This window comes from Tenebrio molitor, chromosome 5, assembly GCF_963966145.1.
Source record: "Tenebrio molitor chromosome 5, icTenMoli1.1, whole genome shotgun sequence".
Taxonomy (NCBI): Eukaryota; Metazoa; Arthropoda; class Insecta; order Coleoptera; family Tenebrionidae; genus Tenebrio; species Tenebrio molitor.
The window spans coordinates 8429060-8452920 of NC_091050.1; the positions used below are offsets into that span (position 1 = coordinate 8429060).

At 35.3% G+C, this 23861-nt stretch overlaps 1 protein-coding gene across 1 annotated transcript in view; it reads left to right on the forward strand.

Annotated features, from left to right (window-relative positions):
* Positions 1-23861, forward strand: part of LOC138130238 (carboxypeptidase N subunit 2-like) — a 130205-nt gene that overhangs the window by 55848 nt on the left and 50496 nt on the right. The gene's annotated exons all lie outside the window — the stretch shown is intronic.

The following is a 23861-nucleotide window of genomic DNA, read 5'->3' on the forward strand; positions in this document are numbered from 1 at the left end:
AGTAAAATATCCAAGTGGACTTTTACTCTATTAGCGTTCATATTTTTGTAATAATTCCGGTTCGCCAATATTGTGTATTTTTATTTTTGGATTATGGAAACAAATTTCGCTAAAAATAAGGAATAAAAACGTGGAGTTAAGTGTAAAAGAAACATCGCTACTGAACAAATGGGACACTGCGATCCATCGTTTAAGTGATTGTAATGCAATTACGAAATAGCAGCAAAAATAAATGATGTTATCTTCAAGCAAGGCAAACACCAAAATTAATAAAGAATGAAGAGGAGAACTAATAAACTAAAAGTTTTGCCTCAGCAATTAGAAGATTAATAAACTGAGATCTGAACATGGTTATAATAAGCTTTTTTTTTAGAAAAAAAAATAAAGTTTATTTAGGAAAGCAGAAACACAAATTCATAACTCTTGAGGTTAATGGAAATAATTTAGTTGTGATACGTGACTGATTGTCATCTTAAATGTTAAACGAGGTTTTTTGTTAAATTTAGGTTGAACAGTTCTCGAAATAATGTTTCACGTTTCAAGGGAAAACTTTCTCTGCAAAAATTCATAAAATGTGTGCTTTACAAAAAAGATACCTACTTGTTAGCTACAAATGTTAATAATAGAGTAATTCAGAATAAAATAACTTGTACAAAAGGCAATAGTTGAGTAAGAGTGAGGAAGGCACAGCTTTCGTTCACGCGAATTGCGTGTTCGTCCACAAAGCGGAGCTGAGTGGACGACGCAATTCAAGTGAACGAAAGCGGCCTTACTCTCGAGTGCTGTATTTGGTTTTGTTCGATACCTCTTTGGAACGCGAGTCTGTAATTTTGTATTCCAAATTTTTAATAACAATAAATCACATTTTTGGACGGATCTATTATGTACTCGTAGTATGGAAAAAAATGAAATACAAAATAAACAAAATTCTGTAACGTCAACAAAGTATTTGTTGTACAATTATGAATCAACATTTTATGATAGAGATCTTGGGGGAATTTAGTTACTGCAAATGTGCCAAGTCCCGCTCTTTCGAAAACAAGGACTCTCAAGTAGGAGAAAGTTCCAGAATGCAGGGAACGCTGCATTGAACTCTGGAGAGAGGATTACATTACATTACATAATTCGTACAAGTTTTTGTAGTTTCTTCCTATGACATTATTAGAATTCTCTAATTATACTTACACAACACCTGTAGTGTGATTTAACAGAAAAACAGAGACTTTATTTTAATTAAAAGTTACCATTATCTCATTAAAGAAAATTAAAACTCCGATACTTGCAAGAAAATCGGAGCATAATCTAATTCTTACAGGAATTACACGAGATAAAATTGTTGTGTAAGCTAAAGAAAATGTAATTTTCTACTGAAATAATTGGAACTGAAAATAGAGGATTTTATTTTATTCTTTCTCAAAAACGATTCATTTAATAATAAAATATTTGTATTCTAACTAAACTCCACAGCTTACTTTTATTCCTATGACTCGATTAGTTCATTAAGTTGCTACCTGTTTATTCAATTTAATATGCTTTAGTTATTTTTTTAGTAACTCGACTGCCAACAAGTTAATGAGGAGTTAACCACGCACGTGTCTCTAACAATTTTTAAACTGTATTAAAAAAATTAAATTGAAACGCGACCTCTAGTTTTTAAAGTGTAATGTATCAAATTAATTAAAATTGCAAGCAACGCTTCATAAACAGAAAAGCGCCCTTTAAAATAGGTCACTATAATTACGTACTCAAAAATAAATTGCAGGAAAAAGTTTCTCTAATTGTTTATAATCTCGTTACGCTAAAAATATTTAGGTACACTTGTTTTGTGCATTTATAAATCTTCGAGATGTCAACGTCTTAATGAAAATATCTCTGTCAAGACATGACAGGTATTAATTCAAGAAACTAAAGAAACATATTCATTGTGACCCGTTTGTATCAACAAAAAGCTTGATGTAATGAATATGATGATCGAGATGTCGTCGAAACTGCAATCATCTGCATAAATTAGTAATGAGAAATGCGACATACCTAAGAAAACTGTCGAACAGAAATGCAAACGGCATTGCATGCATCTCTAACACGCATACCGAAGTGCAGTTAGTACCTGGTGAATTAATTCAGTTCCTGCAGGATAATTCGGCCTAATCCGTGAATTACTTTTTCATGATTCGGAAGTAAGCAGTCGGGAAACAAGATTTCATTTTCGCCATAATGGCTCGCATCTGATTAAGGGCGTCCTAGATGCGTGAACTCTCACCAGATGTATAAAACATTGTCACTTCCTACCCTTTCGGTGAAGGGTGTCGCCCCAACATATTCCGCACATGCATATTTCATGCCCCCGTCCCTATTAACTGTGAATTATGGCTAGGCCACAATTATTCAATTACGACAGTGCCCTACCTTGTTGGGATGGCACATGTGTATGCCACCACCAGGTACACAAATATATGGACCGTGCCACGGCGGCATTCGCGGCGGCTGATTAACACCCCATTTCCCCGGCTTGATGACTTCATTAAGGGCCCACGGAAAAATTAAACAGTTTGCGGCAAACAGGGATGAATAAGTGATTACGCTTGTGCGAACGAAAGAAATTCCTGAAAATATCAAAATCTCGACCATCAGCAACACATGTCGGTCGACTCTTCTTAACTTGTAGATATAAATAACTTATATTGAGGAAATGCTCTGCTTCTTATATGTGTGGTATGATGTATGACCGGGTGTACCGCCTCCGCTTCTGACGTGGCGTCTGAAGATTGGTCTATCCATCTTCCTGAATTTTTCCCAGTTTCATTACAAGTTTTGCATCTCGAGGATTACTCGCCCCACGGCTTCAGTTTGCGGAATATCGCACAGAAACCGCGGGGGTGGCTCCACTGGACGAAAATTAAAATGACCACACGAAAATTCACCACCGACGTGTTTTTTAATATTTATTTTTGGAAGTGGCCAAGGACTCACACTACTCGAGAAATTTGGCTGGAGGCTATCGTGAGACTAATAAAGACCCCCTGCTAAACAATAAACCAGTTGAAGTTTGCTGACACAAAAGGACACAACAAAGAATCATCCTGCTCACTCTTTGTTGTATGCATTTTGTGCCCTTGGGTCTGAATACAGTACGGAAGAATGCTTCTGCTCTACATTTAAAAATCGAACTAATTACATATATATTTCTTTAGCTATTTTTAAAGGTATTTGATCAATTTTCAGTTCTTCTGCATAAATTAAAGAAATTATTTTCTTCTCTGCAACATATTAACAATATCTAAAATTTTTGCAGTTAATTAGAAAAACTGTCAAAAGCAGGAAAATAATGTCAAATTCTTAAAAACAGTGGGATTGCTAAAAATTATATTTTTCTTTACAAATGAACGAAGAATTTATTTTAAATATCAGTTCACTGTTGAATGTTACTAAATTTAATGATATATTTCTTCAAATCCTATTTGACTGCCGAGATACAAAATATCAAACAAAATTTAAACAAATGAATACATATTATCAAGTTAACCTAAAAATTCGGGGTAATTAAATAATTACATACTTTAATTAAAATTAAAACATTAGATAAAAATAATATTCTATATAAATATAAAAAATGTTTATAAACATGGAAAGATATTCGTCATTCGTTTTGTTTCCTTCGGTTAACCACAAAATTTTTATACATATTTGACATTTCACCTAATAAAATAAATCACTTATGTAATTATTTACTTGAGTGCAGTCATAACATCCCTTAAATGTTTATCCATTTTTGTTGTGTTATATTTATATATCAGGAAAAAATCGTAGGCTTTCACACTTGCAGAGGTGTTGGATTTTCTCATGGGCTATGAGTCATATCTGCTCAAAGCACGAATATCGGTCTCAAGTAGGCGCTATAAACCGACCGGAAAACATTCGTTACGTTACTTTCGTCTCTCTCTTGTCAATTTCTATGTATTTGAATTCGAAAGTAATCGACGTTTTTAGTTTTCATTTATAGATATTTCACTGGTTTATCTCTCCGCCTTCGCGCACATATTTCCAAGGTCACAGCCCATGAGACCCATGAAACAGTAAAAAATCAACCGAGGTAGTGTTAAGAAAATCAGAGCAAAAAGGAATAAAGGAACTTACTTTAAATATATTAATAACATAATTACATAACATTTTTCTTTTATAATACAAGCATTTCCGATAATATTGCGGAATCTGGAAAAGTGCCCCGAATGCTTGCAGCGTTTCCATGTTGAATGAAGGGAAATCGTCTCGAAAAGGATTTTTTTGTTACAGAATATTTTTGCGATATTTTAAAAATATTAAAAATTTAATTAAAAATCAAATTAAAACCAATTTAAAACCAAAATTAATTTAAAAATCAAATTAGGAATATCAAAAACAAAAAAACAAAAAACAAATTATTTTGCTGAAAAAATACAAAAATTAGAAATATGGATGCCTATTTTGAATTTTACGTTTTCAATTGTCTTTCTTTTGTTAATACACATACTTTGGAGCGCATTTTTAATCATAATAATTTTAATTATTTCCGTAAACAATATTTTAGCATCAAAAGATAATTTTTTGTCAATGTTAGATATTTAAATATTTTTATTATTAAACTAAATAATATTTGTAAATAACAATTTCTTACGATTGCATCAACATCAATCTAATTTTTATTTTATTGAAAAAAGGCCAGTAAGTCAAGTCTTGACATTTTCACTCTTATCTAATCGAAGAAAACTCACTAAAATCGCGATTGTTGCAAGAAATTGAAAGATAATCTAATTCACACAGGAGCTGCACGCGATACAATTGTTTCGTAAATTGTGAAAGCTTGCAGAGTTAGATTCAAACATGTTTGCTCAGATTTGCATCTTTTTCAAATATAAATTCTCACATCATTTGCTATTTCCAAATTATCTCGACCCATCAAGAATTAATCAAGAAATGAGTTATAATTATTTGAACGATATTTACAAACACCTATTTTTCCAAATATGACCTTTCGATTAGAATTATTTTATTGTCAGATAACCTACATGAAATAAATGTCGCGTTAAAACATAATTTATCGCTGTTACCAACAAAAAAAAAAGTTATTTTTAATTTTCTGCGTTGAAGATGATCGCTGTGTGTGTTCTCGTTTGATCTCTGCTGTTTCGACTCCGGTTGTCATTAATGTCGGTCATAACCCTGCCATTAGAAAATTAATCCGTAATTTAAATGTCGATGGCATCGATAAATCATTCTTTCCACTGTGCATTTCCATAGAAAAATTCGACTTCTATTCGTAGCCAATTGTATGACGTTTAAATGGAGCGGAACCGGAAGATCATGGTCTAGTCAGCACGAAAAGACACGAGGACTCTTTCAGTCGGCCCCGGCCGCTTCTGAAACTTCAGATATATGGGATTACTTCGGAAAAATCCCAACTTCAACAAACTCCCAATTAAGTGACCTTTCGCCAATATTTTACTCGGCCTACGAAAATTAATACCGACGATTGAAAAAATTCCGAAGACATGAAAAACAAAACTCTAATCGTAGATTGCTTCATACAACGTTAATTATCGTAATAAAAGAGGTTACTGGGTTTTCACATAACATGTGGAATAACTGTAAACTTACGTTTAATTGTTGTATTGTTACTATTGTGTGATCTACATTTGTTTTATCAATTGTACGAGTTAATCTACGAGTGGACGTTTGTTTCTCGTAAGCAACCCCATTTTTGATCACACGGCTTGGCCATTCAGTTGTCCGACCGAAGGTAAAGTGAGTGTTGGTGATGTAATGCTCCAAATCCCATACATGCCCCGAATTATGTTTCGAACTTTGCAAAATACGGTCGGTGCTATTTGACCAACTTTGACCCGGGATCAACACATTCAGAATAGTTTCGTAACATGTAATTAGTTGATATGAAAATGTGGCAATGGCCACTGTTGGGATTGATGTGTTGTGTTCGGATTTGTGGGGACGAGAAGACGCCGGCGACGTCTTGCAGGCACGTAATAGACAGGGAGGGAATAATCAATATTTCAAGAAGGGCCCCGGGCTTGCTTCGCCCCTGTCCCCAGAGACCACTGCGTTTGGAATACCGAATACTTTTTAATATTGATATTATGTATCCAGTTTCTATCACGTGCTGCAGTTTTAACAAACATAACGAATTTAACAGTGCCCCCTCTTCGCGCCCAAATTCATAATTAATGTCTGAGACGACTTACGCAACGCGGTGCGTCTTTTATCAAATGGGTTATCTAAATTAAAACTGACGGATTAAAACACAATACCATTACAAAACAAATCTATAAGACACTTGGTCGGGAAGTTTTGACTTGCTTCCTAAGAGGTTTGACCCCGTTTCCACCCAATATATTAATCATTAGGACGACGCCTCGTCGACCAACAAAAATCTGAAGCCTGTGCGTTTCACTCGTTTAACGCGCCTTAACAGATTTAAATGGGGTTTAACACAACGGGGATCTACAGAAAGAAAGTCTCTATGCTGCCGTAATCGCCCTAAAGATCAATAACTAATTTAAATATTAATAAGAATACTGTTATTGCTCCATCGATAGCGTATTCTGATTCATTCAGGTAACCTGTACTGGAAGAGAATTTGGAAAATTTTGGAATAAAATTGAAACAAACTTCTCTTCAACTGAAGAACATGTCTGGTTTGTTCTGTTATTATTTTGTTTGATAATGTATTCGGTGTTCGTTTAAATTTATTCTCAAAGTTGGCGTTGAAGAGTCGATTGTGAACGCGCCACGGATCAGCTATGTAAATCTAACCTCACTTTTTGAGTTTTTGCGTTGTTTGTGCTGACTGACGAATCTTCCAGGAAAAATTTACAACAGTTAACCTAAAAAGCGTAATTGATCTTAGTGACTCTAACCCACCTATTATTTGACAACAAAAAGTGTATGAATCAATCTAGGAATCCACTTATTTTATCAGATGATAATTTTTGCGACTCATTTTTAACAGTTCTGTTTTTTATCTTGATGTTTTTGTTTTGTCAAGCTGCGATGTTATCTGGATTTCAATCTGCATTAATCAGAATACTGCTCCTTCCATTAACAACGATCCGAAGCTTATACCTGCTATTAATTTACCTCGCTTTAAATGATTTAAAGTGATTTAAAATGACCCACAGAAAAACAACCTATACATTACCGTAATCAAACTAACGATCGATAATTAATTAAAGTACAAATTTTTATCTTCAAACTACGTGGGAATATCACATGGTAGCGCATTTTTGTCGTAAAATAAATTTCGGTTGGTGTAACTCGCCGTCATTATTTGGCCATATCAACCGTAAATCAGAAGGTCATTAAACAGAATATTAAATATGTTTGAGCCTGAACACTGTAAACTTACATAATAATTACATTACTCCGACAAAGCAAAGTTAATAATTCACGGTCGGACATTTTTTATTACCCAAACTACCGACTCTATCATCCTCGTAAAAATGTACCGTTTGTCCTGTGGGATCGGCTCAACAAATAGCCAACCGCGAATGGACATAATTTTTATTTTTAAACCGATACGAACATTTCCAAAGGTGCGTGTTTCTCGCTTCTAATTAACTGTCTGTAATCAACAAGAACGATTTTATGCAAAAAGCCCACCGATAACACTCTTGTCATGCAAAACGCGTATTAAGCCGGCTCATACATAAAACAACTTTAAACTCGACAATGGCGAAGATTTTATTTTGATAAAATAACTTTTTTTGCTCGAGATTTATTGTCGGAGCATCTTGAGCTTCGTGTTTTTATTAGTTGTCACAATGTATTTTTTTTGGACGCGAGATGAAAGTTTCTCGTTGAGATGCGGAAATGCTCCGGATTTTATGAAAATTTCGTATTTTAATGTATTCATAAAAATACGGTTTTCAGATAATAAAGAAATAAACAGTTAATTAAAACATCTAATTTAATTAAATTTGAATAATGATGGTGTCTAACGAGTGTGAACAGGAACCATTTCTTTAATTACGCCTCACTAAACCCACCAGAAAGCAAACTGTTTGATAATTTAAATGATAAATGTGCATGCACATGTCTACATAATTAATTTGGTGCCATAAAGGTGACTATTTTATCAGTGTAAACAAAAAATCTTCAGCATCTTTCAGTGTTGAGTCCTCCCCCCAGTCACTGCAGCGCAACTGAAATCTATTCATAAGTTGTCAAAAGAACTTTATTTTTACAGCTCCATTTCCAGGAGTCTTTTCCGTCTTACGTCACAAGGACGATTTTGAAAAATAATTGTCAAACATTTAGAATTAAATTCGTCTCGAAGCCTGATTTATCTGTTATTGACTGGCGTAGGTTGTTCTGCTTCCTTCGGGGACAACTTTTTTGGTCCATTTGACTGAAAAGGAATTTATAGATATTTTTAGGCCTCCATTTCAGATTTATGAGTTGGAGATAGCTTCACACGTGTAGGCTCGGTCCATTAAAGTTTGCGGAAGAAGTTGTTTTGTTAATGCTGGTGGGAGATGATTCGGTGGGGCATTGAGATGTCAATTGCAGAATGCAGTTGTCTGAATCCCGGTGCAATAACATGCACGGCAATTGCATAACAAATACAAGTGAAAAGCGTTTAGATCACCGTCCGTCCAATAATTTATAGGGAAATAAACAGTTCGGAAAGCGCCACGACCATAAAAGAAGCAATAGCATCTCCAAGTTTACAACAATTTGTACGTTTAGTGGCACCGTTCCTATTGAAATATGCATTCCTATCATTTCTCCCTAAGCCAGTTTATAAAATGCTTTGACAGTTCCAACATTCGAGCCATAAACCACTATAATTTCCTCTATATGTGGGTGAACCGTCGAATATGAAATTTTTCCGAGAGGTCTTTCCACCCTTACAAGACTTCCTTTTCAAGCCCCCCTGCGCGGGTTATCGTCGGATTAATTTTTATACATGACACGGGGCGAAATCGATACCGGGGGTGAAGCGCCGACTTATTGCATCAATAAACACACTAGCCTGTGGATCGGTAGAAAGATTACATTTCGGGGGTGGCCGAGTTACTGTGAAATTTGAATTCTTGGCTTGACAGCTTCATTTCCTCACAATCACGAATTGAGTTTTTTTTATTCGAATGCCGAAGCGCTTTAAACGGTCTCCGCCATATTATAGAATTCCTAACTGCTTAGCACAAAAGGCACACGCGAGTCAATACTATCCCGGACATAAAACACGAATGGAGAAGTGCCGCTGAAAGAATGAAAGCACTTTTAAATGCATTTAAAGAAACGGATGCAACTAGGAAAGGGGACGGAAACGACCATGGTACAGAAGGCGAGCAATTTAATACATTTTTGATAAACAGGATCGAAAGGATTCCCGGAATTTAGAACGCATTCAGTTCCCTTGAAGAAATGAGTTCAACAATATATCTTGTAACTTGGGAAAAAATTGAACTGGTTTGCACTGGAAGTATCTGTCATGTTCACAGCATGAATTGTATGCACAAAAACGTGAACAAAATATGCAGATACTGAACTAACTAAAGTGCCTATAAAATAATCTAAGGCATACCTACATACGAGTACGAGTATATTGTACAAGGTCTAACTACTTTATTTAATTAATAAAGTTTTCCGTATACACATATTTACATTATGTAAGATTTATATTTAGTAAACCTATCATAATCTACAAATGATAAAAATTTGTTTTATAGACACAATAATTTTTTATTTAAAAAAATATTTTTTTTAAATACATAATACATAGTAGATTATATCATTAAGAGTAGAAGTGAGTGTTTTTGTGCTAACCCCAGAGCTTGAAGACCGAGACGAAGTTGAGGTCGGCAACTAGGCGAAGCATAAAAACACTGATATATCTTTCGGTTAAATATTGAGTAATTTAATTATTAAATATTTCGTGTAATTATTGATGAATAAATCGTGAGAAATACTTCAAATGACCTTACATTTGACGTATTACAAAGAAAATGTACTGAATTTGATCTTTCTTACATAAATTTGTTTAATTTATGTTCAATACTGTAGGCGTCAATATATTGTTTGATATCTGTTCCGTAGAAAACCTTTTTGTGGTAATTAAATACCAATTACTGCAAGTTTTAGCATTCAGAAGACCCTATCAATAAATTAGCTATATATCGATCACATGAAACCGTTGTTTAATCAGTCCAAAAGTAAATTAAACTGTCATCTATTGATTTACACGTAGCTGCTTTTGACTAAACCTCCTTGAAAGATTTATCAAAGATAACCTGCCAGCCACACTTACAATTTGTCGTTTTTATTTTATTTTAACGTCCTGCTTGTTTAAAAATCTGAAGTATATTTTAGAGACGTTAAACATTCATACAATATATTTTCACATCAATATCAGTCTCTTTAAAAAGGATCTAAATTTGGATCTACCAAAGTGTTCACTATAATTTTTTAAAGCTTGATTTAAGCACTTTTTATGACTTTTACTTTCACCGCCACGACCAAAAAAATGCAATCACTTTATATTCAATGTGAAATATTTTTCCTTTTTCTACTCCCTTTTGATTTTGATACATTCCTAATTTTAAAATTTGATAATTTAGATTATTAACCAGGATCACTTCTCCTGCACGTTCTAGCAAATCTTGAAATAATCTGATATCATATTAAAATTTCTGTTAATAGTTATTTACAGTAACAGTGAGGAAGGCAAAGCTTTCGTTCACGCAACCCAAGTGAACGAAAACGGCCTTACGCTCGAGTGCTGTGTTTAGTTTTGTTCGATACTTTCTTAGAAATTGAGTCTGTAACTTTGTATTCAAAATTTTAAATAAAAATAAATCACATTTTTGGACGGTTCTGTTGCTATGGAAAAAATGAAATACAAAATAAACAAAGGTCTGTAACGTCAATAAAGTTGTGTGCACGTTGCGGAAATTGTAGAAGTGGATGATGAAGAGTTATGTGTTCCTGATGATCAATCATCGAGTGAATGAAAACCAGTGAGTGAAAGACAGTGACCGAAAAACGATGAGCGAAAGTGAAGTGAACGAAAGAGAAATCTTCACCCACTGGTAAACTATGGATGGATGGACTTTGTTCCATACCTCACTTTCTAGCGAGGTATGGAACAAAGTGGATTTTCTATTCTTTTAATCAATACCAATAAAATTAGTGGAATTTTTAAAATTGTAAACTGCATAACTTTTTAAGGGTGTTGTATCTTGTACAAATAAATATGTACTTTGCTTTAATTTGTTGATTCTTTTAAATTAGTGTATGAGGAAACAGGACTGATATTAGCAACGCATGCAGCACGTAAAGTGAACTATATATTTTACGAAAAACTGTTGACGGTAAAAATCTGTTTTACTTGGATCCAAGCACAACATCAGTGTTAAACCACAGCTCGCCGCTCGGATCGCTTAAGTTTGTTTTAAGGAAAATCGCGAGATGCCATTAAAAAAGAACAAATAGAAAGCTCCGTTTGGGGAGTTAACAGAATTAAGCATCCCCGTCTGGATCGCTTTAATTTGGCGTGCGAGTAACCACTAAAGTGAAAAATGCACTCCACTGAAACAATATTTACTCGTCTTTTTATGAGTCGGATAAAAAATGCACCCCTATCAGACCGGGTGCATTATTCGGTCTCCCCGGAGCAATATCCCTGTGTAAAAGTCAAACCTTCCGACGGAGACGCGACCGTTGCATGCTAATCCCAGTTGCAGTTTCCCTCTTATTTATTTATTATTCACGTCTTAATACGGACCTTCATCTTGCCTATACATGGAACGCAATAATTTTTAGCTTTCTTCATAACTCGCGCCATGCCGAGCAACAAATAATAACGTGTCTACCATTATGGTGAAACTTAATGAGATATAATTGCGATTTATACATTTAATTAAAGACCCTTTCTCTGAAAGCGTCCGCAGCGATGATCCATTAATTCGCGGTTGTCCGCCGACTGAAAAATCCCTCTTATGGACTAATCCCCGTGATTGGGGTCGGGGGAGAGTCGTGCTGTGACCTCGCATTGTCGCCACCTGTACTGAGAGAATTGACGTTAATAAATAGTTCCATCTAATATCGACGTCCCCTGTACCATTAAGCCGGTTTTTGATAGTCTCAAGTGCTTCGGACTATTTTTCTTCCCCGTAATGATGTCTCGTATAATTAATTTACCGTGCATGTCACTCCATTTGCCAAAGAATAGACTAATGGCAGGACAAGAACTCCATTCATATAACACCTTAGGAGCGACGTCGATTCAATAAAGGCCCCGCCTTGAAATCCATTTTCTTAAAATTAACCCGCGACCTCCCAGCTTTGTTCTATTTATGTTTGTTCGTCAAACATTTTCATCTCGTAGCCTCGCTCCCCGTTTCATTTTCATTGAACCGACTTGGTCACCAGCCAAATGGTTATTGACTGACCAAATGTGGTCACCGTTGAACGTCCAAGATAGCTCCCTAAATTCGGCGTAACCGAAGCAATATTTACTCCGTAATGGAAGAAAATGATATCTTAAAATTGAAATATAAAAGTTTCTCATATTCTTTTCATCCCATCGTCAGCGCAACTTCTACATCTCCTCGACCATTATTCTAATGGCCCGACATCATTCCGAAGACCCAATCCTTTTGCGCCTCATTTTTGATTACTTACATCTACGGAAGTGCTCTAGTTATTTTTTGTAATTTATCGCGATTTTTTTAATTAATCGTACCGCATTCCTCGGAGACCGCATCTCAGATAAATTTAAGTATATCCTGTGGAATTATAGAACGGAAAGGGCTGGCTGAAGGGAAGCATCACTCGCCATAGGGGGAATAACTTTATTTCCTACATATCATCATGACAAACTTTTGAACGTCTTACATAAAGTGTTCGGCAGGGAATTTAACTTTTTTTTAAATTACCTACTGTTGTCTGTTCTCCAAGAACTTGTACAATAATTGCTTCTGTTTCGGTAAAACTGATAAAACTTTTTTATAAAAAAAACACTCGATGAGTCCTGAAAGTAGTAAACACGTAGACGGAAGAATTCTTAAAGAGGTACTTTATTCATTTTGGTATCACAGTGTTGACATCAATAATTGAGAAGCACAATATTTTTCCATAAATTATCTAAATATGTTTTTGGACAACTAATTCGTTTCAAAATGTACATTTGGTTTGACAAGAATTAACCGTTCAAAGAAAATTGTAGATTATATCATTAAGAGTAGAATAAGTGAGTCTTTTTGTTCTAAGCCCAGAGATTGAAGACCGAGACGAAGTCGAGGTCGCAACTGGGCGAAGCACAAGAAGACCTTCTGCTCTGAATGATATTTTATTTTCAAGTGGATCACAAAAAAAATCGAATATGAACTCATTTATTTATTTTTCTTTTACTGCAATTACATTAAAGTTACAATTTTCAAATTTGCGGTTTTTAAATTTTAAGGCACCAATAATTCCTACTTCCCTTGTAATATTTATTGGTACTTGAAGTTTCGATAATATGTATTAGTAAAATCTACAACGCTATCTAAATTATCTGCTCTATTTTCTACAAATTTCCATATAAAACTTTCGCAACATGATGAATCATCCCGATTTGTAATTTTTAATATCCTGAACTTTTACTAAGATATCTCCCATTGTCAAATTAGGATCGACAAGCGCCGGTACAATAAGAATATATAATTCTTTTCTAGGGAACTCAGAAATTTTACCTTTGTAGCCAGAAGCATTATGTATAAATCATACAATTTTCGAGACTTTGGTGGGATTAGATCCTGCATAGAGTTTGCCGCGATCTGCATTTCGTTTTCAATGCCATCGGACATGCTTCAGTTATTCGCTAAACAAGCTGAATTATTTCTGTATTCAATAAATAGTTGAAAATGCTTCTTGTCAATAAAAATTAGAATAAAATAACAATTTTCAAATATTAACGTGATTATTTTTGTTTGTGTAAATTATATCGTATCCCGGAATATAACGGTGGAGAGAATTCGGCAAAAATTTTCCACAATTGCATCAAAAGTCCATAATTAGTTTACAAAACTGAATAGTCCAATTAAAGTCGGCATTCGATTAGTGATTTATTGATCAGCAGTTATGATAGGCCGAATATAATGAAACACGATTATATCACAGTTTAGTGAGTAACATTTAATAAGTGGATTCGGGAGCGCAACTATAATGTTATGTGCATTTGTAATCAGTCAGTGTGGTTATTGATTCAACTTTCCTTCGCTCCCGATAGCGCCAGTAAATAATACATTTGTTCTCTTTGTTGTCGTTAATGAAAGTAGCTATTGTCGGTAGGCGAGGTGTCAAAAATTCATGAGCGCATTTAGGAGACTTATCACGAATTTATCTCGGCAAATACACGAGGTGAAACTCCGAGCCACCGAAGCATTTTTTCCAGATATGAAACGGAACCCCATCGAACGGGTAACTCCCTTAATTTCATGCTCCATCCCGAATTCGTCGCGGAAAATTCGCTTCTTCTAATGTTCGACGCACCTTCCATCCCCCGATGAACCCGGTGGTAAATTTGACATCGGACAGCTGCAGCATTAGCCCCGCATTCGCCTAACTATGACATCTCGGCGTGAAGAGAACTCCCCGCAGCCATTATTATGGCCCATTGTATTCAGTTAGGCCCATTACACATAAAATACCTATTTAATTACTGCCATTTCGTGTAGCGCTAGACAAAATGAGGGTGAAATTGGAGAATTTCAACAATTCTGATGTTCGCTTCCATGTGACTCACAACGCCGTCCTTTTACATCTCCACTATTATTTCGATTTCCTTCATCCCCCTTAATGCGATGCGACATTGAAATTGACGAACAATGCCCCGCACCCCGACGCACATTTCGTTATTTTTTTTAATTAGCAGGCCTGTTTGTACAGAAAACAAAGAGGTGGTGCATCTATCTGCGATTTGTCGTGACTGCACAGTTACGAATTATCTCCGGCGGGGGAACGTGTCTCAAAATAAATAACTTTTTTAAATTAATGGAATTTTTCGTCGACAAACATTCTAGGAACACCGTAATCTCCTTTGATCCGCAAATAAAGAAAATTGAATTTTTTCAGGGCTGGAAAGAGCTTTAAGAGAAAAAATCTCAAACATCTAACAGTGGTTGTTATTAATTTATATTTGCGTACCTACATAGGATTATTGCCAAGTTTATGGAACGAACTCACATTCCAGACGAAATCATTTTGGGTTTGTTGCTTTTTAGAACGATTCGCTTTACCAACGACTCCATTTCAATTTCGACCGGGAACGGCAAAAAATACATTAAAAATGTTTACCTTGAATATATACAGTGATTGTAAATTAACATTTTGATATACCGACCCCTCCACTCCTATTCCTTTCATTTTATATTCCAATTGTCTCACAAAATATTGCGTGCAGCAATTTTAAAACCTGAGGCTAGGAATTAAGCTTCTATTTGGGAGCTAAGACTACAGTTTGATTCCACCTGGCCAGATGACTAATGTAAACGCTCCTACTGCTTGTAAAAAATATGTAAAAAACTGTTCTTCATTCTCAACAATTGACTTTGATGAGCAGTTAGACGTTTAGAACAGCTATGATCTCTAATTACTTACCCCATCCCCATAGGCGTTAAATTCCATCACAAGATATCAGATGATCAGTGTAGATTTCGTCACACCCATAAATGTTTGGCTGGGTTAGTTTCTTCTACCATCGTTATGTAGGTACTGGGTGTAGAATAACAGAAAACTTGAGTTCTCGTTTTGATGTATTAGATTTGTAATTAATAGTAATCCATCTCCTGCGGGAAAATTTTTCAAACTGGCATTTTCTTCGTTTCGCTTTATTTATGACTGGCGATGTTTAGCGTTGGCATTTATCTTCCCCAATGAACGAGCAAATGCAGGAACACACGAAAACCCTCAGACCAAGACCCGTGCGGTGCATGTGTAAATCCACCCCTATTTCCGTGGGAAAGATGCGTTTTTCAAATCCGGTGTTTTGCGGCGTGCATTATTAATGCAAATCGATCATTTTGCAGTTGCACAATTCCCAAGCCCGTCCCCACAATCGCTTCTTGATCTGGATTATTATTGGTCGTAACAATTTTCGATCTGATGGCGTTACCCCCAAAACTTCGGCAATAAGAGAAAACATATAATTAAGTGGTTTAATGGACCGAACTCCATTAATCCGATATTTAGAAGACTAATCTCCGTACGCATTAACATTAACAAAATTGCGTTGAAAACGAGCAAACCATGTAATCGACGGCTCAATTCCAATCAGGATACGTTTTAAAGTTCAAGGCACCTGATTTCACACCTACTTGATCGATTTAATGATAGTTTCGGCTCCGACAATGGCCGTAATAAAGGGCAGTAATGCGACTCAATCCGCTCCGATGATGTGGGCAACGGAAACTGAACGAATTTGGTTTTGAATAATTGCCACTTAGTTTGAAATCAGGACTTCTTTCTGGATTACGTAAAACGGTCCTGCATTTACTTAGTTTCCGATTTATACAAATAACCTGGAATGAAACAGAGAGCTTTCGGTGTTTACAAACCCTTCAAATTTGTAGAGAACTTTTGGCCAACTTTATACAGATTGTTACGCAGCAATGATCGAGAAGAACAGTATCAAAAGTTAAAAGTTGATACCTGCTTTGTTTCCAGTGGATGCAAATTTCTTTATACATATTTCTTGTCTTCCTTTTTCTCTCTCTTTTCTTTATTAAAATAAAATGACAATATCCGTTATTTTTATTTATTACCAAAAGTGTGAAAAGATCATGAATCCCCATGAACCTTCAAATTCTATTAGGTCCTCTCATATTTTTTTTTAATTTTTGTTATATTTTTTATTGCCCCGGCACATTTTTTAAACCCATTTTGCAATCCCTTTTTTATTGCTGTTTTCTGCGCCTTCACATCACCCTTGCTCATTTCAAACAAATTTATGACCGCCTTCTTCAATTAGGTTTTTTCCCAAACAATTGACAAAGAAGTGAATAACTATAATAACGGGTAACTATCGCGCCTTCAAATGGGCTGGGAAAGCGTTGGAAGCCGTCAATTGTTTGCTTTTTTAAAGCGTAGATTAATTGGAGCATGTTGACAGCTAACCTAAAATTTACAGCCAAAAAAAAATCTTTCTTTTTTTCTTTCTTTGCAATATTTTACATTAAAATAACTTAACGATTCCTATTCTCGAAGCAAATATCTAAGGGCACCCTCTGCTGAAAGCAAACATGTTCAGTTATGTCCCGATTAAACATAAACAAATGTCATTCGTGTCAAACGGCGGGAAATTCAAACTTTACACTGTTCTAAACGGTTTCATTTTTTCAACGCTTACTCAGCCCAGGATTTCATTTGAACGCGCGATATTTAAATTTTCACTTAGGGTTGGCTATGGATCGTTCTTTGTTTTTTTTGTGCTACTTTACACACAAGAACGACAAATGTCAATAAGTACAATTGACACATAACATGGTGTGTGTCTAAAGTAACAAAAAAAACACAAAAATTAAAGGTGCACCTCTGCCAAAAAGTGCCTTTTGTCCTCGCCTGTTGTAAAGCCTCGGCTGCGCCTCAGCCAGAAAATCAAACTCGGACGAAAAAGATGCACTTTTTGGCCTTGATATACAAATAACTATTTTGTTGATCATCTACCTTGTAAGAAGATAGGAGTATGTTGCGCAAGAGTTTTCTTGTTGCGTTGTAATTGATTTTTTGACAAATTGCATCTGTGATATTGAAACAATGGTTAAGCATCATGTAACTAATACTGCGAATGATATGTTGGTATTGCACGGGATAAAATAGGGATATATGATACGGTTCGCTCTGATTGAATTGTTCGATTATCAAAAACAATGTTTGCTCAAATGAGATCCTGGCAACGAGGAGGAGTATTGATCAAGTTCTCTGATGTTTGGATAATGATTTTAAAATTGTGTCGGCCAATACGGGAGAAATTAAAGGGTTTAATTAAATTTTTCTGGCGCTAAACGCTTTCCAAAGTGAAAATACACAAGCCTCCTCGGAGCGGTTGCCTTGCCAAAGGATTACTATGAGCAAATATGCAAATTCAGTAAAACTTCCAGCCAACTTGTATTTGTATGTATGATTACGTTGGTATTTCATGCCGGGTTTACAACCAACTTATCTCTGTCAAATGTCTTTTAGTTAACGCTATTTACAAACTGCGGGGAACGTGGGCCTACAGTTGCAATAAAGGGCTTTTGTGATATTTGACAACTTAACCTTTCTCCAAACGTTATCTCGTCTCTCATGGTGTTTGAAGAATTTCGCTAACAGAATTACATGGTGTTCGGGTGCGTTTTAATCCCCAGGAGCAAACACCGTGCGGTTATTATTCAAAATTAAATTTTTTTCAGCAACATTGAGTCCCAACTCGAATGGGAAAAAGTTAAATCGCTTTAGTTTTTCACGAACTTCCCCGGAATTGGAAACTTAACGTGGAAAAAAAGGATAATAGACATTGTATCAGGCGGGATAAAAATAGGACTACATCTATCGTTGGTGAATTATGGCCGCTATTAATCAATCTGCAAACATTGACGTTTACTCGTCCTATAACAATTCATCATGTTTCTGAAACAATGTAGCGCATTCGCATACGAATAATCCGACGACACAACACTAAATCGAATCGTGATAGAGCCTTATCAGCTGCGCAATAAAAAGCGCCCCTCGTTCAGAAAGTCGAGGACTTTCGTCAAAACGTGTTAATCGAGTCGGCGGTTCTGCCGCGATGAATCTCCTCATAACCATAACCGCTCCTGTTTACACTGGAATGTTTATGGATAACATGTTAATCAGTTTTGCCGTTTACAAATTAAACAAAGCCTAGTTCTAATTTTAACACAAACAGTCGGTGTGCTGCACGGCAGAATTAGAATAATTGCATAATTTTTGTAATTGCTTTTCGCAAAACTCGATTATTTTGATTCAAATGCAGATGTGTAATTGCAAAACTCGTTAATTTCGTGTGTCCGTTACGGGATTTACATGGAAATCAGAAAAAATCCGCTAAACTAATTTCGCCCGACTCGGAAGGCTCCAATCAAGACACTTCCACCATTTTTTCCCGATAACGTCGCAAATTCACTTCCCGTATTGTCCCCCTGAATAATGCCATTTAATAAATCTGACTATAGTTGGGCCTGCGAATAATTCGGCAGTTTATCACACGGGACCCAACTATAACATAGGTTCGCCATCGTAACCATAAAAATATCTATGGTAATATTTTCGAGCGGTTCCAGAAGAACGCGACGTAAATCATAATTAATCTGAAAAAATGTTCCGGGGGCGCCGTAAGCTTCCCGACACAAAAGCATCGCCATCGAGCTTATTTGCGATAAAAATTATATAAAGCGCAATTTTCGGTGTGTTTCCTAAATGGTGTATAAAATAACATCCCCGGATTTTGCGTGGGGTTGGGTCGCTATCGCACGATTGCACCGCTTCTGTAACGTCATCCGAAACAAATGGGTATTGTGAGCGTCTTTTAATGGTCCTTAAACAGGTAATAATCAGATGAAGCAGGTCTCGACCGTGATGGGTTAGATTTAGTTACTCGACCGTAACAATAAAAATAATGTTGCGGTCGGGTTGAAGTCATTTTTCAGGAAGTCATCGTCTGGGATTCCGATGCTCTCAGACAATGGAACAATATTAAAACGGATCGAAAGATTTTACAAGCAAAACCACGACGTCGTGATAGATAGCTATTGTTATCGAAGGAATATAATGGACAGATCGGGGTGGGCTTTAGTGGAAAATATTTAGCACACGGTTGTGTAAATGTTGTGGAAATTTATTCTCGCCTTCCGGTTCGAAAATGACTTTGGATATGTTACTATGATACTGATGGATCTATGTCCTAGAAATAGGTGAACATTGTTTGTAAATGTGGTTTGTTCGGAAATTCTGAATACTTTCATAGATGTTCGTGTGAAAAGTTATTTTACTTGGAGAACATAAACAAGGCAAGTTTATTTCTCGCCGACATTGTAATTCATGTAACGTAATTGTTCAAATAGTCAACAGCATAAAAGAAAAGCAACAGAATTAAATTTGGATTGATTTGATAAGTACATACGTTTTGCAATTATGTACGTACAACTTTCTTGATTAAATCTTATTTATTCACTTTCCATTTGTTAAAATTTGAGTTAGGAATTTTAAATGATTTGGCTAGTTTATCTGCCGCTCGTCAGCGGAGATAATAACTTTATCTGCCGCTCGTCAGCCGAGATAATAATTTTATCTGCCGCTCGTCAGCGGAGATAATTTTATTTGCCGCTCGTCAAATGCCGTGACAGTGAAGTGAGACTTGAGCATCAGTATAATGTCATATTTTACGGACGTTTGAAGAAAACAATTTTATTTTTAAATGTTGTTTATAATTTGTTCGTTTTCTTTTTTTTACTTGTAACTTTTTAAATTGTTTCAAATATTCTTTACCTGCTTCCACTGAATGAAGAAGACTTAATGAGAATTTTGTCATTTAGATTTTAACCCTTTCCCATTCTTCATTTTTCTGATTTTTATATTTCTTAATTCTGTCTTTTTTCTCTTCTTCGTTAATTCATTACATTTCCTTCATTCCAAATTCTGATTTACAACATTTAATTTTAATTTATTTTTTTTTGTAAAATGTATATCAAACTTCTCAAACGATATACATAATTGCAAATTTTAAACATTTCATCATTTTAGTACAATCGTCTGTCCCGTTATTACCTATTCATTTATAATAAAAAATTCAATACTTTACCACCGTTCTTCATAACATAAAGCTTTAAAAAATTTCAACCTGAACTTCTCTTTTTAAGTTTCATTTCATTTGATAAATCTTTTTTGATAAATCCGCTTTCATAACAGCTAACATCTTTTCTAAACCCAACGACATATTTATAGCTCCAACAATTTGAATAAAAATAAAACTGTCTATTCATCATGAGGTATGGCTAGGATCAACAAATAGAATCCTTTTTTTTATTTAAAACATATTCCGAGGGTCTTTATCACGAAAATATATGTAGCCTGACTAAAAGTCAAAGATGCGATGTATTAAAGTTTGTCGTTTTTGCTGACCACCTGTATTCTGGCGAAGTTTTGATTATCGTTACTCCATAACTTCGTCGGAACATTTAATCTACTCTGATGCGTAAACAAATTCCGCCACTAGGCATTCCGGAGATTACCATTTATTTGAACTAGAGCAAAATAGCAGAAAACAGCGAAAACACACATTTACATTTCGGAATTAGTTTATTACATCTCCTTGTGTAGATATTAGCGACTTTCTGGGCGGTTTTTGAGGAAAAATTAATGAATCCATGCTTTGAAAAAGGCATTTGCGAGGACGGTTTTCGATGTTCCATTGATAAAATTCTGGCTCATTGCCAGTGCCCGATAAAATGCAACAAAATGAAAATTAAATAACTCTTCCAGAATCCAACGTAAATGAATAATGCAAAAACTAATGAATTATATTCGCGATAACAAGTGGAGCACAATAGCCTGTCAAACGTTGTTATTTACACAATAAAACGTAATTTCGTTATTTATAATGGTTACGTTTCACAAAAACAAAGAGCTCACTATGCAACACAATCATATCAATCCGAAAATTGGCCCCGACATGGATACCAATCAAATATCGCCGACGAAAATTTTTTGTTAACAAAAAAGTGATTTGTCACGTCGTAATTTGAAACAAACCGGCATTCATACCGATGATTGATAGAAAATTTAAGGATGTGGACAAGAGAAGATGTTTTTCTTTCGCCCTCGGTCGAAGCCGACTCCACGGGACCTCGCCGCGTGAACACCTCGAAGAAAGACACTAAAGTCTGGAGAAGTACAATTTATTGGCCATTGTTAGACACTCGACTGATTTTCTACGGGTGAAATTAAGCTGTAACATTCACCTGCTTAGGTAAAAAATACAAACTGCGGCCGGACTTAACGACTCGAACATAATTTAACCAAAACGAGGTCTGAAGAACTTTGGCGGGGTGCTGCGATGCCATGAATAACCAACAAAATAAGGTTTCCCGACCATCATTTTACATTTTCAATATTGGGGTATTATTAATAGGGTATTTGGGGTTTCTTAAACAAGCGATACCTCGCAATTATACTATGCTAATTAAACTACTCTAATCATTTCGATTGATAAATTGATTATAAAAATAGGAAAACCTATCGTAATACGCACAAACATAAATATGTTGATTTGTTGATTATTTATATAGGTTATTCACGAGAGGGGTACTTCTGAATTTCTTTTTGCCGCAACCCATTATACACATTACAACAATTCCTTGATTTCAAATTTTGAAAATAATTATAACTGAATCCACGATGGCTCTTAGCTTTGTATCTTTGGCATTAAAGCAAAAAATCTTTGTCAATTCGAAAAATGTATTTTTACAATAATGACGAAAAAACTGGCATGATCCTCATTTTATGGATAGTGTGGAAACACACTTCGAACACCTTTTACATTAAATTTTGATTAAGTACAGGTTATCTGTCAATCTGACATTTCTAACAAATCTACCCAACTTACTTTGATTTCTAATTTAAAAGAAATAATATATTTGATTTAGTACCGAGCGATCATTTAAAAAATAAATCGAGTTTGCTTTGGAGCCTATGCTATAGCATGGGTTGCCATAGGTAACACGCCGACTCGATTTATTTTTTAATTGATTGCACCGTAGTTAGTGCCATTGGTATTGTTAATTGCGGCAAAAAAAAGAAGAAGTACCCCTCTCGTGAATAACCCTGTATAATTTTTATCTTTCTACAAATATCCTCAAAGTTGGCGTTGAAGAATCGATTGTGAACGCACCACTTGTTTGTCTGGAGAGTACAAACACAAACAACGCAAAAAGTGAGGTTAGATTTAAACAGCTGATCCGTGATCTGTAATCTCTGGTGCGTTCACAATCGACTCTTTAACGCCTACTTTGACGAGAAATCTAAATGAACACCCTATACTATTTAGCCTTTAGTTTTGTATAGGTGATGAAGCTACGCCGTACGTTACCGGGAACAAAGCAAGCACTAGGACTCTTGACCACACTTTTTTTAACACACATTATTTATTATTCGAAATGGCACAATAAGTAACAGAAAATTTTACCGGATATAGCAAAATAACAAATAAAAGTTTCTAAATTTGATGAATACATTTAAAAAGTCCGAAATTAAGTTTGTGGTACCTACTATTTTTATCATCAGTGGATGAGAAATTATCTGTAATTAATGATTGGATATAAAAAATAAATTTCAACTTAACAAATGTTATCTTGTTGTTATTAAATTCATGTGTTTTTATGTTTAACTTTATTAATAATTTGAGTTCAAGGTATATTTACCACTCAAGATCCGGGTAATATTTAAATTTACTGTTCAAATCCAACAATACTAGTTTTCTTTTAATGTTTTGGTATTTATCTGCGCCATCTGAGTCCAAAGTAACTCTTTCACGAGTTAACCTGATAACATTTTTCCGCATGATGTAATAGAGTACAAAGCCGGGAACCCAAATATGTGCTAACTGTGAATGATTCAGCTCGAAATCCTGTCAACCAGATTTTGTCGTCATGCACAGCCTAACAACAATTAAAAAAATATTTCATGCCTCGTCGATCTACGCGTCCAGTTTCAAGTTTCCGTCTGTGCAGAAATAAACATGTAGACCTCCTTTCAATTTTTCACCAGTCTAAAGACTCGCATTGACGAAGTAAATAGACCTAAAATTGGCCATTGTCCTGTCAATGGCG